The sequence below is a fragment of the Capsicum annuum genome, chromosome 10, assembly GCF_002878395.1.
Source record: "Capsicum annuum cultivar UCD-10X-F1 chromosome 10, UCD10Xv1.1, whole genome shotgun sequence".
Classification (NCBI taxonomy): Eukaryota; Viridiplantae; Streptophyta; class Magnoliopsida; order Solanales; family Solanaceae; genus Capsicum; species Capsicum annuum.
This window is the reverse complement of record NC_061120.1, coordinates 73,616,339-73,634,999: the sequence shown is the minus strand read 5'-3', so window position 1 is coordinate 73,634,999 and position 18,661 is coordinate 73,616,339.

The window sequence follows — 18,661 nt, the reverse complement described above, 5'->3', positions numbered from 1 at the left end:
TGAGATGCCAAAACTATGGAGGCTGGGGTGTGACCAAAGTATTGCGACAACGGCTAGGTGGAGGGCACAACTATTCTACCTTAGGCTAGGTTAAACCTATTTAAAGGCTCCTTTGTCCAAAAATTTTACCCATTTTTGCCTCCTTCTTGAACTTTAAAACTATAATGGAGTGTGAAATCTTTGAAATAAGTTTTGTGGATTGATTTGGATCTTAAACAACTGGTATAATCAAATCTTTCTACTAATCTAAGGTAAGAATCCATCTAGTTGGCGTTAAGTTGTTGATTTATAGACCCAAAACTTCTAAATTATGGAGGATCAATAATATCCCAATATGTGATAAATTTACTCAAATTTCTTAAGGGTTATAACTCCCTAATGATATGTGAGTAATGGGTTAGTCCCAAAAACTTAGTTTACCAAAGGTGGAACCTACTTGGGGGTTTAATTTTATTTTGAACCCATGGCAGAATGGTGCCATAATGGGAATTATCATCCTTTTTTTAATGATTAGATTGTATTATTGATAGCTTGGCTCGTGGAAGAAGAATCTTCGAGGAAAGAAAAGGAAAATCTTGTTAGTTCATGAGTTGCTTGGACTCAAGGTAGGTTAGGCTTACTTGTAGTTAGATTAAGCTTGATTGTAGTATAATTGTTTATATCTTGTGAGATTGGGTAGGGTTTAGATAATAAATGGTTGAATGGTGATATTGGGGATTATTGAATTCTTATAGGTTATTAAACTTGCAAGGAGTGATGCTTGACTTTTAGCCTAGAACCTTGGATAGTCTACTTGTAGTCTCATGATTAATATATGAATACTCTAGTTAATCTAATAGATGAGAATCATGCTACTTCTAAACCATAAGAGTATGTTAACCTAGCTATAGCTTAGTTAGGAAATTACCTTGGTGTTGGGTTAACTTAGGAGGAATACTTGAAGAAGATTTCCCCTATAGGCTTAGTATGGATTGATCGGCCCTTATGATATGATATAGATAACTTTGCCTAAAATCCAGGTTGACGTTAGTCTTATGATAGTGAATTTGGCATTCTTGGGATTTAGGAGTGGGACTTGTCTCACCTTTAGTTTGAATTACGAAACCCCTTAGAAACCTAGATACTTACAAAATGTCTACTTTACATTGTTAAAATTGTAATGGTTAAACTAGGTGGTCAGATTATGCATGTAGTCGATGGTTGGATAATATGTATACTTAATTAATTATCTCTTAGTCATGGTATAGATAGCCTTGAGAAGGGGAAGAATGTGTATATCATATGAATGCTCATGCTCATGCTTATACTCATATTTGTGTGGTTATTCTTAATAGAAAAGTAGGATGATATATGTTATTGTACATCCCTATTACTCTATTATTGTGGACTTATATATATTTATTAATTTGGCTATGTATGTGTATGTATGTTGATATCTTGGGTGGTGTGTAATGGTATGATGATGCCCAGTTAATTCAAAGAATATGTTGATGTTATAATAATACTCGATGAATCCAAAAGAGGTAATGATGTTATGATATTACCCGATGTATCCAAAAAATATGTTGATAATATGATGATGCCTGGTGAAATCCAGAGGATATGTTGTTATTATGATTATGTTCGATGAAATTTGAAGAATATATTGATATCATGATGATTACCAATGAAATTCGGAGGATATGTTGATGCTATGATGATGCCCGATAAATTTGGAGGATATGTTAATGTTATGATGATGCTCAGTAAATTTAGAAGATGTAAAGATGTTATGATGATGTGTGGGGAAAATTTACTTAAATAATTAAATACATAGTGAGGTACCCTGTATGGGGCCTACCCACTTCTGTATATGGGACATGATATTTTCCTTAGTAGATTGTTGTTCATTCCTTGTCCTTTTTTCACTAAATAAGAGGTGTGGCCCCTGTTGACTCTAATTAGTAACTACAGGTAATTTATGCCTATTATTGGGTTAATGCTAATTAGTATGCATAATCTTGTATAGAAACAAAGGCTCACCTAGTAAATCTACTTGACATGAATTAATGGTTAAGTTATTGTATTTCGCTAGTAAAGTGGATTATGTGATAACTAGTTATTTCTAATAAATGATTATGACTTGTAGGCTAGAAGCCTAGTCAACTAGTTGGTGGAACTTACTTGGTTGAAATATGAAAACTAGTCCTTAAGGTTGTAACATGCTCAATAATATTATACTTGGTATTGTTCGATGGATAGTTAAGTTGTCTTCTAGTATGTGATGTCATGGTGGCTTAATTGAGGGTTTATATAATGATAATGCTAACTAGATAATGGCCTTATAATGGATACATTAATAATATCATTTTTAATTTGTAGCATTTCCCTTAAGTGATGGCTAGTAACTATAAGACTTGTAATCTAGTGTCTTGTGGAAATGAAGGTTAACTAGTTTAGACTAATCTTGGAGTTTACTAATGAGTTAGAGAATAAGTAGCTATATAACTAGGTTATGTAGATGTTGGTTTCATTGTGATTAAATTGCGGTAATAATAGTGATTGTGAACCTCGGAAATAAGCCATGGAGGGGTTATGTTACCTGCGGCTTTGCTTACTTATGGTGTAATATTGACTTGATGTGTTGTAGTTTGATTCTTTTGGTGTACTCTCCAGTGGTATGGAATGCCGTGATGATTTATTTGTTGTGTTTTTTTGCATGTACTTCCCGACGGCATGGGATATCGTGGTAAGTTCTTGTGCTTATTATTCTAATAAAGGTTGATATTGATTATGGAAAATTCATGGTTATTATTGTATAAATGTGGCTTTATGGTAAATTTATGGTTGCTATTGTATATATGTGGATTTATGCTTCCAAAATGATTACTTATTTTTATGATGAATATGGTATGTATTTTATATGATATGTTATGCTATTGCCTTAGTAGTTTAAATATTTTATTTGGTGGTATCAAAGAATATTCAGGTTCGATCCTATACCTTGACTTTAAGTTATTGTCTTTCCTTATATCATCTTTATATTATAATTTAGCTCAGTCAGACGATGATGCCTACTGAGTACCCGTGTTTGGTACTCATACTACACTTTAGTTCCTTTTTGGTACAGACCCAAGTTCTAGTTACTATCGTAGAGTCGGGTTTGTACCACATTGACCATTTGGAGATAGGGTGAGCTCTTTGAGTTTGAGTTGTCCTTATTCCCTTCTACCTTTATTTGTCTTTTGTTTTCGAGACATATTTATGAGATTATTTAAGACATTTTTAGATTTGGAGTAATAAAAATTCTACTGTGAATATTACCAGGTCATGGGATTGGTATTTTAATATCAGTTATCTTTAGTTGTGGAATGTCATTGTTTATATTTTGTTCTATTATAAGGTCTATATTGGAAATTTCTACCAAGGTGACCCATTTTATTAGCTTCGGGTTACAGTATCGGCTTACTATGGTGGGATGTGGTAGGTGTCATTATGACTCAAAAATTAGGTGGTGACAAATTGGTATCAAAGCCTAGATTTCACTGGTATTATTGGTACAAGAGCAAATGATTAATAGAGTCCTGTGGATCAGCATATTGACATCCATTTTCTATCATCGGGAGGCTATGGGACATTCTTAGGAGTCATTCAATTATTTCACTCATATTGTCCTAAGATTCTAAGTTGGTATGTAGGATATTCTATTGACTTTACTCTTTCAAAGATGCCTAGGACACGTTCTTCAATGATATGTAAGGAGGGTCCAAAGACCTAGACTTATGATGTGTCCCTAGTTAGGGATCAGGGTGTACGTCTCCAGGATCCTATTCTTGTACCCGAGCCAGAGACTCCTCAACCTCAGCCAATGGTGGGCCAAGGACCAACCCAGGCTCCACCAATATTCATCCCCTCTTCTTTGCTTAGGGATGCTTTGGTTCAGCTGTTGGGTATTGTTGATAGTTCACAGTCCACGGGAGCCAGAGTGCAGCCGGCAGCTGTAGCTTCTAGAGTTGAGGTTCCTCCTACTCCAGCTGTTTTTTAGTTAACAACTGTTCAACCAATTATGACCAGCCTGCTATGTCTTCTAAGGAGCAGAAGACGCTTGATAAATTATTGAGGTTGGCTCCACCTAGATTTGTTGGTGCTCCTGGAGAGGATGCATTTAAGTTTTTAACTACTTGTGAGGGTAGGTTTCATGGGTTAGGTCTTGTAGAGACTCGTGGTGCAGACTATACCACATTCTAGTTAGACTTATCTACTAGACACTGGTGGAAAGTTTTTATGAGTTCTAGACCAATTAGATCTTTCCCTCTCTTGGGCTCAGTTCTCCATGAAGTTCTTAGAGAAGTTTATGACGTGTATCCTTAGAGTTCGTCTATGAGATTAGTTCTCTAGGTTGGAGTAGGGTTCTATGACAGTCGCCAAGTATAAGGCTCATTTCCATAAGTTGGCTAGACATGCGACATCTATATTGGAAACTTGGTATGAGAGAGTTTGCTGCTTTATGAGAGGATCTTATTTGAATGGCTACTTAAAGTATGGTTCTTGTGGGTAGCAAGTTTTCTGAGGTTGTTGATCATGCTAGGGTGTTGGAGGACATTTAACGTGAGGGTCATGATTAGAGGCTCAAGTATCAGGGTAGATTTGGTAGGAGCCGTAGTAGTTCCCAATTCAGAGGTAATACTCCATATGTTGGACGTCCTCCGCATCCCTTTTTTCAGCCTCAGGGTCAGATCAGTCGACCAATGCAGGTAGCTCTTCAGGCAGCAGATAAAGATCAGCTTATTTCTAGTTGGCCCCTAGTACGGGCGGTGATCAATCTGTGAGGGGTTCATCTGTGAGCCATGCTAGGGATAGTAGCTATGCCAGATCAGTCATATTTATGAATTTTGTTCATCTCATGAGTCTTGTTTTACTTTTGGACTTCCTGTTCATTTCTCTAGAGAGTGTCGTAGTCGTGGGGCATGATAAGTCATGAATTTGACAACTTACTAGCATTTTAAGCCTAAATTATCATGCTTTTTCATTGATTTGTTGTTACTTTCTTTCTTAATGCTCATTTATATAGGTAAAAGTGAAATGAAAATATGAGCAACGAGACTTGGTAAAAATAAGCTAAGGAGAAGTTAAAAGAGAAAAAATATAAGCAAAAAGAATAAAAGCCAAAATTGTAGGCCCAGGATTCAACCCTTAGTTACCGTGATCATGACCTGAGGGTCGCGATCGCGATCATTCAATAATTCAAGTAGAGTACGATCGCGATATGACTACTGCGATAGCGGTGTCGCAATCACGATCTAAAGATGGCATTCATGGTTGCTCGAAAAAGTTTCAAAGGCATTTTTGTAATATTTGGAAAATGTGGAATTGGGGCTTAAATAGGGGTTTTAAGTTTATTTTTTACATCATCTTTTATCTTACATATTGTCCTTTTCATAGTTTAGGGTTTTGAAATTTTCTTGGAGCTTGGTGCCTAAATTTGTACTAATTTGAGATAAACCTTAATTAGAGGAACTCCAAAGAGTGGATTTGGCATCTTCCATTGAAGATTCATTGGAGCTTAAAGTTTTGTTTGCCTTTTCTTTATTTCTTTATGAATAACTTTGATGGAAGTTTTGGTTTATATGTGTTTATCATGTGTATGATTTGCAAGATCTACCTCTTGGGGTTATGTTTGAATAGGGTGCAAGTGTGTATGGGCAGTGATATATTTGTGTAGATTCTAGTATTTGATGATGGGTTCTATCATGTTTTCATGTTAAAGAAATGCATTAGTGATCCCGCATCGATTGTGCCCTTAGAGTGTGTGGGTGTGAACGCTAGTCTACCTTATGATAATGTCTCAGTTGAGATTCTTGACTATCAGGTTCATAAGTTGAGAAATAAGGAGCTTGCTTTGGTAAAGATTCTTTCGCAAAATCAGTTAGTTGAGGGAACTACTTGGGAAGTAGAGGCAGATATGATGACCAAGTACCCCTATCTTTTCTCGCTGAACTCAGCTCCAGTTTGAGGTAATAGCTTCCTCTTAGTTAATTAATTCTTTAACTCATGTCACCAAGCTATTCTTATATCACAACATGCATTCATGAGTTCCTCTCAGTCCATGTTTCAATTATAGACTCAGTATCATGTCAGTATTGAGATCTTAGAGATTCAATATTGGGATTGTAGCTCTTTCCCTAACTTTTCATCTTGGTCAGCTTTCATTCAGAGACGAATGAGCCCCAAGGGGAGATATTGTAACACCCCAAAAATTTAAGATAAGATTAGAATCATAACTCAAGTACATATGGAATCGAATATCATATTTTTCTAGTATGAGTAGTGATTTAGAAATGTATTAAGTCCTCATGTAACTCCTATCTCATGGTCAAGTCCAAACATTCCTTATCGATTGATTTCTTGAGAAGAATATTGTTATAGTAAACTACAAATGAGAATAACTCCTAGATTATGAAGCATTTTTGCACTCAACATCTACCAAATGACAGATATTTGAATTATCTTTCTAACACATCTAGTTTTACCTTAATTCAATATCGGAGTATGAAGTTATGGATATTTTTGTGAAGCATTATCTAGTAGTGAAATATCATGAGCCAAACCATGACCGTGGTTATGTTGTACAACTGTAACGGTCTATTCTGGTCAAAATAACCCTAAAAACCTGAAACTTGACAAGTAGACCTTCCAACCACGAGTGAAAACCATGACCATGCTTTGAAACCACGATCTTAGGTACGATCGTGAGTCTTAAAGATGATTCAATTTGAACTCCAAGCTATGAACTAAGGTACGATCGTGGGGATGGATCATCTAATCATGAACAGAGAACCTCCAGTTCAGCCTCTCAACCACGACACCACCCATGATCATAGGTGGATCCCACGATCATGGGATGGTCCGTGCAACTCACTCTGCAGCTTTTTTAGTTATGAATCTAAAAGGGCACATCATTCGTTTTCCACTTTTTTAACACAAAAATTACATTGTTTAAATTATTTCAGGGGTGATTATTAAGGTTAGAATTACCCTAAGCCGTCACTACTCATAAAAACATTTGGCACTTAGTTTTAACGTAGAGTAAAAGGTGATTCCTTTTCCCAAGGCAGAGCTAGGGTTACTTCCAATTTTAAAGATTTATTCGGGTTGTCATCTCCAACTATGTGGGATTTCATCAATGGGTTTTCATTTTAACCATTGAGTCTTAAAGTTAATTCCTTAGTTTACTTCCTTCTCAAAGCTTAGGTTTCATAAATGTTGTAAAATCCTAGATATCTCAGTACCTTGGTATTATTGAGTTGTAACTCATGTTTTACCATGAATTTCAGTATAATTACATGTCCATGATCATAAATTCTATTTATATTATGAAATTCTATATTTTGAACTTCAGTTATTAAATTCTTTAAATTTACTCAGTTTATAAAATTGTAATAATAGTTGAATTCTTTTGAGATGGCAAATTATGAACACCCGATGACCAAGGATATCATGCATTGTTAGTTGAATACTCATTTTTTTATCTTCATAATTTAGAAATCATTCAGATAAAGTATCTGTCTTTCAGTTTCAGAATATCAATATTGTTGAGTGTTTCAATATATCAATTTATTTTCAGTCGGGAGTAGTACTTAGCATCGAGAGGAGACGGGTTCAGATAACCCAAATCTCAGAACTACATTAACATTGTAGGTTGGCATTATAGTTCTTTGGACATTAGATTAACGAATCCGCATCATCCAGTATTTGTACCCTTGACAAGGTATTGAACACTTATCCAATTGGGGTTACTTGTTGGGGCTAGTTATCTCAGATGGGATATGTCTATTAATAATAGCTACCATTGTTCATTCTTAAACCCATATGACCTTATATTTATTTATTTCAGTACATATTATTATTTCCTGATTATTATTGGATTATTGCATTGGTTTATAGTTTTTAGTTCATGTTCAGCTCCTCATGTTATTTTCAGCATTCTTAGTTTACATAGTGTAGTGCATATCTCACATGCTCAGTACATTTAGGGGTGGTTTGGTAGAGTGTATGGAAAAACTAATTCATGCATTAGTTTGATGTGTATTATTAATACCTTGTTAGGTATACTTTTGCACCCTATGTATAACTAATGTTTGCATTAGTTATGCACTCTATTGTGTATTAAGGTGTGTATTATTAATACCTCACAATTCAAGGTATTAGCAATGCAATGGATCCAATACATGCATTAACATAATTAAAGACACTATTATCCCTTAAAAAAAATTCACATTCTTTCCAACATATATATGGAGGATGTTTTTGTAAAAAAAAAAAAAAAAGAAATTATTTAATTCATGTTATTTTTTAATATATCAAACCAAACACTGCATGAGAAAAATACAAGCATAACTAATGCTAGCATAGCTAACACAAGTATTACTAATACAAGCATTACTAACACAGCATATTTTGATTATTCTTATACACTCTACCAAACGACCCCTTAGGGGTCGTTTGGTAAAGTGTATTGGAAAGTTAATGCATGTATTAGTTTAATGTATACTACTAATACCTTTTTGGGTATACTTTTCACCCTATGCATAACTAATGCTTGCATTAGTTATACACTCTATTGTGTATTGAGGTGTGCATTAATAATACCTCAAAATCTATGATATTATCAATGCAATGGATCAATTGCATGCATTAACATAGTTAAAGACACTATTATTCCTCAAATAAAAAATTGCATCCTTTCCAACATATATATGGACGATATTTTTGTAAAAAAAAATTTATAAATTATTTAATTCATATTATTTTTATTATATCAAATTAAATACTGCATAAGAAAAAAACAAGCATAACTAATGCAAGCGTAGCTAACACAAGCATAACTATTACAAGCATTACTAACACACCATATTTTGCATTATTTTTATACACTCTACCAAACGACCCCTTAAAGTATTGATCGTATGCCTTTCTTTGTGCTAAATTGTCTTCTAATATAGGTTAAGAGCTCAGCATTCAGACCAAGCATAGTACGATACCCCACCATATCAGTAGCAGGACATTGGTGAGTCCTCATCATTCGAGGACTAGTATCAATATTTCATTTTTCTTATTATTTCAGTTTTAGACGGTTAGCGTTAGCTAGGGGCTTATTTCAACAACTCATCTTATTTAGAAACTTTCAGACAGTCAGATAAATTATGTTTTTTACTTCATGGTTTCAAAATCAGATAGCGTATTGGTTTTGATCACTACTATATCATTCAGTATTGCTTCCCCACAGTATTATATTAGTTATTTTAGTATTGTTAGTGTCATGTAAGGTCATGCGTTAGCTTGGGATTACTTGTGACTCCAAACATCGTGTTATGACTAGGAGGTAGTCTCGTGTCGTGACACATTGTATCTTTTCTATTTTTATTTTTTAATATCTTCCTTTCTCTTATCTTTCTAAAATAATCCTCCATCGTAAATACAACTATACAAGCTACTTCTCCCCATTTCTTTTATTCCTTTCCCCTGTCTCTCCTCTGTGTGAAATAACAAAGTTTTGCTGAAAAAATAAATTAAAATAATAAGAATTAATATTTTTTCACATAATTTAAAAAGATTTATTAATAAATATGTAAAATAATGTCTCTCCAATAAACAATTCTAATAGCAAAATATGCTATGATATTTATCTATTTTCATAATTTGGTACTCAAAAAAGCTTTCTTAAAAATTGATGAAACATTATCTTATATGAAAAAAAACATTTCTCAAAGGAACAGATCAAAAACACAAATTATTATCTTCGAAAATATTTTTGAAAAAAATACTTCTCAAAATAATATACATGTTAAACAAATTGTAACAGGTAGATGAAATAGAAACAAATGAGCCCTAGATTGATTAATGATCAAACCGAAGGATGAACATGTTTCTATATAGGATCTGTTGCCAACATTAGGATCTGTTTTGAGTTTCTCCTCTGGGAAAAATCATTATTTTCACCCTAAACTATACCCAAAAATTCGAAGACACACCTAAATTATTGAAGTGACCAAATACACACATAAACTATTTAATACTAAATTTTTTTACACCCTAATACACATACAACCAGTCTTATGATGGTAGTTGTTCTGCACTCACCACACATCATCAACATGTCACTGCAACATTAGATATTATGTGAAAATTACAAAAAGTAAATTTCATGTCATTATTATTGCTTTTTCTTCACTATAAACCATGAATTCACCATTAAACAACCACCATTGAAGCTATCATCACCCACATATCCATCACAAATATTTTCGCAAAATATCATCAAATTCAAAGTTACATCAAAATATTGTTACTATTGAAAACTGCAGCAACGTTTTTACTAAATTTCTTAGATTGTGAAAAAAATTCATTTGGACCATAATTGTAGCTCTTTCATGGGAGACAACTTGTTTACATTTATTTTTCTCCTTTTATTAATAAATTAATTTTTTGTTCCATCACTATAAAATATACACAAATTTACTTAACAACTCCCATTTCTACCATAATAATGCTAAAAAGGCTCAAATCTTTACAAGAGAATTTTGAGATGACCCACAAAAAATGGGGATCAAAAGTCACATATAAATTTTCTTCACAAGATCCACCCCAAAAATTACACCACCACCATTGATATTATAGAAATTCACAACAACAATCACCACAAAGTTTTGCATTCACGATCAAAATCACAACATTATCATTTTCAATCATCAAAAACAAAAAATACTCACTACTAATTTTTTTTGTCAATCACTAATTCCACCACCAAACAATAAAGAATATGCACTCAATGGTGATATGCATATGTCCCAGACCTGAAGAGAAATCTTATTTCCTTGAGTACCCTTGATTCGAACAGATATAGGTACTCTGGTGAATGTGAAGTCCTGAAAGTTACTAAAGGTGATTTTATTGTGATAAAGGGATAGAGAAAGTCTATAAATTTATATGTCTTTCAAGGCTCTATAGTTATAGGTAATTCAGTTGTTTCTACCTCCTCTCTATCTAAAAGTAACGTTGCTAAACTTTGGCATATACGCCTGGGGTATATGAGTAAAAAAAGGATGAATGAACTATAAAGGAGGGGATTTCTTGATAGGCAGAGTATTACCAAACTGGAGTTTTGTGCGCATTGCATTTTTAGGAAGTAGAAGAGAGTCAGATTCACTAAAGGTATCCACTCAACTAAAGGCACACTTGATTATATTTATTCTGATCTCTGGGATCCTTCTAAAGTACCTTCTTGAGAAGGTGTGAATTAATTATTGACTATTATTGACGACTATTAAAAAAAGTTTGGGTGTTCTTCCTGAAGAAAAAGAATGATGTGTTTCCTACTTTCAAGGAGTGGAAGATTATGATTAAAAAGAAAATAAGGAAGCAGGTAAAACGCCTTCGGACTGATAATGGTCTAGAGTTCTATTCTAATGAATTTAATGCTCTATGCAAGTTAGAAGGAATTTTGAGGCACTTGACAGTTTGTCATACTCCACAGCAGAATAGTGTGGCTAAACAAATGAATAGGACTATAATAAAGAAGGTTCATTATACGCTCTCTAATACTGGTTTACCTAAATTTTTTTAGGCCGAAGTTGCTTCCACTTCTTGTCTTCTTATTAACCGTTCTCCCTCAATCACGATTGATAAAAATAATCTATAAGAGGTATGGTCTGGTACTCCTGCTAGTTATTATAATTTGAGGATATTTCGATGTCCTGTGTATGCTCATGTTGATAATGGAAAGTTGGAGCCTAGATTTGTCAAGTTCTTATTTATAGGTTATAATCCCGGTGTTAAAGGTTATAATCTTTGATGTCCAAAAAGTAGAAAGGTTATAATAAAAAGGGATGTTATGTTTGATTCAACTGCCATGCTGCTCCCTCCGAATCTAGTTCTTCACCTTCAGATAAGCTTAGTGACATGAATTAGCAAAAGTCAAGCAACCATATTGAATTTCAATTGGAGAAGAGTCTACACTAAAGCCTACTTCTCATTATAGCCTAGATATACAGAGTGGTACTATTTTTTCTTTACCACCAATGATGCCACAATATTCTATTACTAAAGACAGGCCTACAAAAGATATTAGACCTCCTCAAAAGTATGTTGAAGCTGATTTGGTTGCTTATGCATTGAATGTAGCTGAAGGTATTGATTCTAGTGAAGAACCTTTTTCTTACTCAGAGGCTATTAGTTGTGATGATTTCGGCCAATGGATGATTGCTATACAGGAAGAGATGGAATCACTTCATAAGAATGGCACATGGGATTTGGTGAGATTTTCTAATGATAAGATAGTTGTCCATTGCAAGTGGATATTCAAAAAGAAAGAAGGAACATCGGGAGTTGAAGATGCTAGGTACAAAGCAAGACTAGTTGCTAAAGGCTACAGTCTAGTTCCAGGTGTTGTTTCATAGATGTGTTTCACAAGTTGTAAAGAATAGCTCGATTCAAGCCTTTCTTGGTATTGTGTCCATGCATAATCTTGAGCTTGAACAGTTGGATTGCAAAACTGCATCTAACATAGAGAACTTGAGGAGGACATCTACATACACAACTAGAGGGTTTTATAGTTTCAGGAAAGAAGGACTATGTATGTTTGCTGAAAAAGTCTCTTTATGGCTTAAAATAGTCCCCTAGGTAGTGGTATAAGAGGTTTGACTCTGTTATGACCTCTCATATATTTCGGAGTAGTTATGATAGCTATGTATACTTCAAGTAGGTAAGTGATGGTTCATTCATGTATCTTCTTTCGTATATTGATGATATGTTGATTGCAGCAAAGGATATGAGAGAGATAATAAAATTCAAAGCCTAGCTAGCAAGGAGTTTAAGATGAAGGATCTAGGAGTAACAAAGAAGATTCTTACAATAGAAATTATGAGGGATAGAGATAAGTGTAAGTTATACTTGAGTTAGAAAAGGTATATTGAGTAAGTGCTTCATTGGTTCAATATGGAAAATGCCAAACCTGTAAGTACTCCATTGGCAGCTCACTTCAAACTCTTTGCCACTTTATCTCTAAAGACAGATGATAAGCGTGACTATGTCTTGAGTTCCATAATCTAGTGTCGTCGGGTCTCTTATATATACGATGGTTTGTTCCCGACCAGATTTATCTTATGTTGTCAGTGTAGCTAGAAGATACATGGAAAATTATAGCAAAGAATATTGGAAAGTAGTTCAATGGATTTTCAGATACTTGTATGGATCTACTGATATTTTTTTGTGGTTTGGGCAAAATAGAGATAGAGTAATCGGGTATGTTGATTCTGATTTTGCAGGATATCATGATAAAAGTAGGTCCCTTACAGGCTATGTTTTCACCATTGATGGTTGTTCTATTAGTTGGAAATCTACCTTACAGACTACGGTCACTTTGCCAACTACTGAGGCATATGGCTATTACAGAGGCTTTCAAGGAAGCTATTTGGTTGAAGGGTCTGTTTGGTGAACTTAGTACTAATAGATTACTACATTCTTTTACGACAGTTAGAGTGTTATATTCCTTATGAAAGTTCAGGTGTTTCATGAGAGGACAAAGCATATCAATGTTCAGTATTATTTTGTGCGTGAAATTATTTCTCATGGTGTTATTGTGGTGAGAAAGATTAGTACCCATGATAACCCTGCTTATATGATCACCAAGAAACTACCAAGTGCCAAGTTTGAGCATTTCTTAGACTTGGTTGGTGTTAGATGTTGAGATGTGCCCTTAGGGGCTTTTGTGGAAGAGGTGGAGAGTTTGTCTTGAAATAGATTTGAGTTATGAATTAGAATTCATGTCAAGGTGGAGATTGTTAGAGTTGTGACCCAAATTTTGTTGATCCGACCAAGAAAGTTTTACAGTGCGACCTATGTTTATGATTTTAATAGGGTCTGTGGTGGTAGCGTAGGGATTGGGCCAATAGACCCGATCCCAGAGCCCACCACTGATCCTGAAGAAGGTGCGAGGGCAAAACCCCTACGATATGGAGTTTTATGTTTTTGGCCCTAGGACTTATTTGTATGCACGTATTATATAAGTGCATTTAGTTGGTTGTTTTGGTGAGTCCTCATCATTCGAGAACTAGTATCAGTATTTCATTTTTCTTATTATTTTAGTTTTAGACAGTTAGAGTTAGCTGGGGGCTTATTTCAACAACTCATCTTATTTAGAAGCTTTCAGACAATCAGATAAATTACGTTTTTCGCTTCATGGTTTCAAAATCAGATATCATATTGGTTTTGATCACTACTATATCATTCGGTATTGCTTCCCCACAGTATTATATTAGTTATTTCAATAGTGTTAGTGTCATGTAAGGCCATGCGTTAGCTTGGGATCACTTGTGACTCAAAACATCATGTTACAACTAGGAGGTAGTCTCATATCGTGACACATCGTATCTTTTTTATTTTTATTTTTGAATATCTTCCTTTCCCTTTTCTTTCAAAAATAATCCTCCACCGTAAATACAACCATACAAGCTACTTCTCCCCATTTCTTTTATTTCTTCCCCTGTCTCTCCTCTGGGTGAAATAACAAAGTTTTACAAAAAAAAAAAAAGATAAATTAAAATAATAAGAATTAATATTTTTTCACATAATTTAAAAAATTTTAATAATAAATATGTAAAATACGTTCTCTCCAATAAACAATTCTAATAGCAAATTATGCTATGATATTTATCTATTTTCATAATTTTGTACTCAAAAAAGCTTTCTTAAAAAATAGATGAAACATTATCTTATATAAAAAAAAAAACATTTCTCAAAGGAACAGATCAAAAACACAAATTTTTCTCTTTAAAAATATTTTTGACAAAAATACTTCTCAAAATAATATACATGTTAAACAAATTGTAAAAGGTAGATGAAATTGAAACAAATAAGTCCTAGATTGATCAATGATCAAACTGAAGGATGAACATGTTTTTGTATAGGGTCTGTTGCCAACATTAGGACCTTTTTTGAGTTTCTCCTCCGGGAAAAATCATTGTTTTCACCCTACTATGCCCAAAAAATCGAAGACACACCAAAATTATTGAAGTGACCTAGTACACACATAAACTATTTAATATTGAATATTTTTACACCCTAACGCACATACAACCAGTCTCATGATGGGAGGTGTTCTGCACTCGCCACACATCATCAACATGTCACTGCCACGTCAGATATTATGTGAAAATTACAAAAAATAAATTCTATGTCATTATTATTGCTTATTCTTCACTATAAACATGAATTCACCATTGATCAAGCACCATTGAAGATATTATCATTCATATCTCCATCACAAATCTTTTCTCAAAATATCATCAAATTCGAAGTTACGTCAAAATATTGTTACTATTAAAAACTGCAACAACATTTTTACTAAACATCTTAGATTGTGAAAAAAAAAATCATTTTGACCATAATTGTAGCTCTTTCATGGGAGACAATTTGTTTGTATTTATTTTTCTCCTTTTATTAATAAATTATTCATTTTTTGTTCCAGCACTATCAAAAACACACAAATTGACTTAACAACTCTCATTTCCACCATAATAATGCTAAAAAGGCTCAAATCTTTACAAGAGAATTTTGAGATGACCCACAAAAAATCAAGATCAAAATTCACATATAAATTTTCTTCACAAGATCCACCTCAAAATTTACACCACCACCATTGATATTATTGAAATTCACAACAACAATCACCACAAAGTTTTGCATTCACGATCAAAATCACAACATGATCATTTTCAATCATCAAAAACAAAAATACTCACTACTAATTTTTTTCGTCAATCACTAATTCCACCACCAAACAGTAAAGAATAAGCACTCAATTAGTGAAAAAAATATATATATCTAACGAAGTAAAATGAAAAAATAACAAATAGGGAGAAGAAAAGTGGGATAAAATGAAAAAACAAGAGTAAAGGTTGTCAATAGAGGAGAGGAGGCTATGAATTTGTCTTTCTTTTTTCCTTTTTTGTTTTCATTTTATTCAAATGGGAATAAACAATGTTCATGGAAGATCTATAACTAATACTCTCCAACAATATCTATCAAACAACAAAGAGATAAAATTTCAAATATTGAGCTTAAATTGATTTTATTATTTTTTAGAAGATGAACTTTATCTAGAAACTTCTTTAATTTTTTTTTTGTTGGTAAAAAAGTCCATATGGCTACTTTTTAAAAGAAAAAAATAAAAAATGCACATGTTTTTTCTTTTTAGTTTTTCGCCACATCAACTTTTGGGTGTAAATAAATTTAATTTTAAATAGCATAATTATGTAATCGGTTGTCTCAATAGTTTTGGTGTATCTTTGAATTTTTGAATATAGTTTAGGATTGAAATGATGACTTTTACCTTTCCCCTCCCGGATTTCTCCTATACGGCCGGGTTCTAAAAGAAAAGAAGACACTTGAAAGAAGAACATATATTAATAACGTAACAAAAGGCCTTCCTTGATATTAATATCTTTGCTCGCGATAATTGTGCCGTACAATAAATAGCAGGAGAAAATAAGTAAATATATCGATGGTTTCAAATAATGAAGATTTACTGTAAGGAATGGTGAAAAAATGTGGTGGAACACGATACGTTAAAGTGGGTATTTGTAGGAGGAAAAGGTGGTGTTGGAAAAACAACATGTCGTTCCACATTGGATATTCTTCTTTCTCAGGTTTGATCATCAGTTCTCATCATATCTACTAATCCTGCTCATAATCTCAGTGATGCTTTTCAATAATGTTTCACCAAGCCTCCTACTCTTGTCAATGGATTCAGCAATTTATACGCCATGGCTCTTTCTTATGCTATAAACATATGTCTTTCTGTGATAACTGTGGTGTCCAATTGAAAATGTTGATTAGATAAAAGAGGTTAGCTACTGTGAGTATGAGGAGAAGTAGAGGTACAGTGAGTAAGTACCAAGAAGAGTTGATTAGATAAGACATGACATACCTATAGCTTATCGATGACATGATTCTAGATAGGAGGATCTGGAGGTCGATAGTTGTGTACTTTCTCTTTTTTTATTATTATTATTATTACTCTTTTATTATATGTAACCTTTGATTTTATTATTACATGTTTTTTCTTTTTCTATAGTGGTTGCTTTGGTTACTATTTGTTACTGTTGCTATTGTTTTCTTCTTCGTTCTTTATTTTAAATATGACAATTTGTATCAGAGCCATGTTATTTAAAAAATGTACAAGTAAATATGTGTTAATTATGAGAAATGTTGGAAATGTTAACTTAATTGTTAAAAATTATTAATTACGTTATCCTGTTAACTATGTTGTTATTTATTTGTTAAATATGAGAAGACCATTTAAAAATACACAAGCTTTTAGAGAAACTAAAGGAATTTTAACTAGTTATTACACAAAATATAAGCAGTTAAATAAAACAAAAGAAAACCCCAATAGATTAGCTTACTTAATTACCTTAATATCTAGCAATGAAGCAAAATTAATAATTCATTTAAAATCTAGAAGAATGAGATACATACCACCTAATTATGATAAAATTAGATTTCGGTATCCACCAAAATATTATAAATATTGTACAAATGAATAACATAACAAAATCACAAAAAATATAAAGAACTAAAACAATTAATATCTGAAAATCGAAGAGAATTAAAAATAAGAAAAGAAAGACTACAATATAACATGATTGTTGGAGTATGCCAAAAATGAATAAAAGCACAAAAAGAAGACATATCATACTTAGAATCAGAAATAGATAGTCTAGAATACATATATCAACATGATCTATACACTATCAAGTAGATAAAATGAACAAAGAAGAATTTATAATAGATGAAAAAACATATGAAAATCATGAAGGATTAAAGATAGAAATAGTATTTTCTAATCTAGGAAGACGATATAAGAAAATAGGTGAATATTTATATTTAATGTTAGAAAAAAGAATTAAAATTAAAAGATGAATTAACAGCTATGGTAAGAATAACAAGCGAAAACAAAGATATATATAGGAAAAAAGAAATAGATAAAATAAAACAACAGACTACAGAACAAATATGAAAAATAGAAGAAACTAAAAATAATTGGATTGCTGAATTAGAAAAAGAACTGCAAATGCTAAAAGAGTTGTATGAAAAAAGACATAAAGAAAAAGAAGAAAAAGATAAAGAACAAAAATTATTAATTGAGATAAATCAATTTAAAAAAATATGGAAAATAAAGAATTAGAAACTGATGAAATAGAAATAAATACAGTAGATGTTGAAGAAATAGATAATTATGATTCAGAAGATAGTGAAACATATACTGAAATCTTAACAAATATTGAAAAACTAGAAATTAAGGAAAAACAAGAAGTAATTAATAAAGAAAACTTAGAAAATGCAAACACGAAAATAAACACTCTTGATAAAAAAGACGATGAAAATATAATACCTAGTACATCAGAAATAAGAAAACCTACATTTTATTATAATGATAAGTTTCAAAGATACAACCTAAGGGATGAATATAACAAATGGACACCAAAACAAATAATTAATAAAAATTATAACTCCTTAGACTTAGACTGTGTAATAGCTGCAGATAAAACGATACAATTATGAATGAGATATATAACAAAACAATTATTAGATATTGGTATAAATGCAACAGATGCACCAGAAT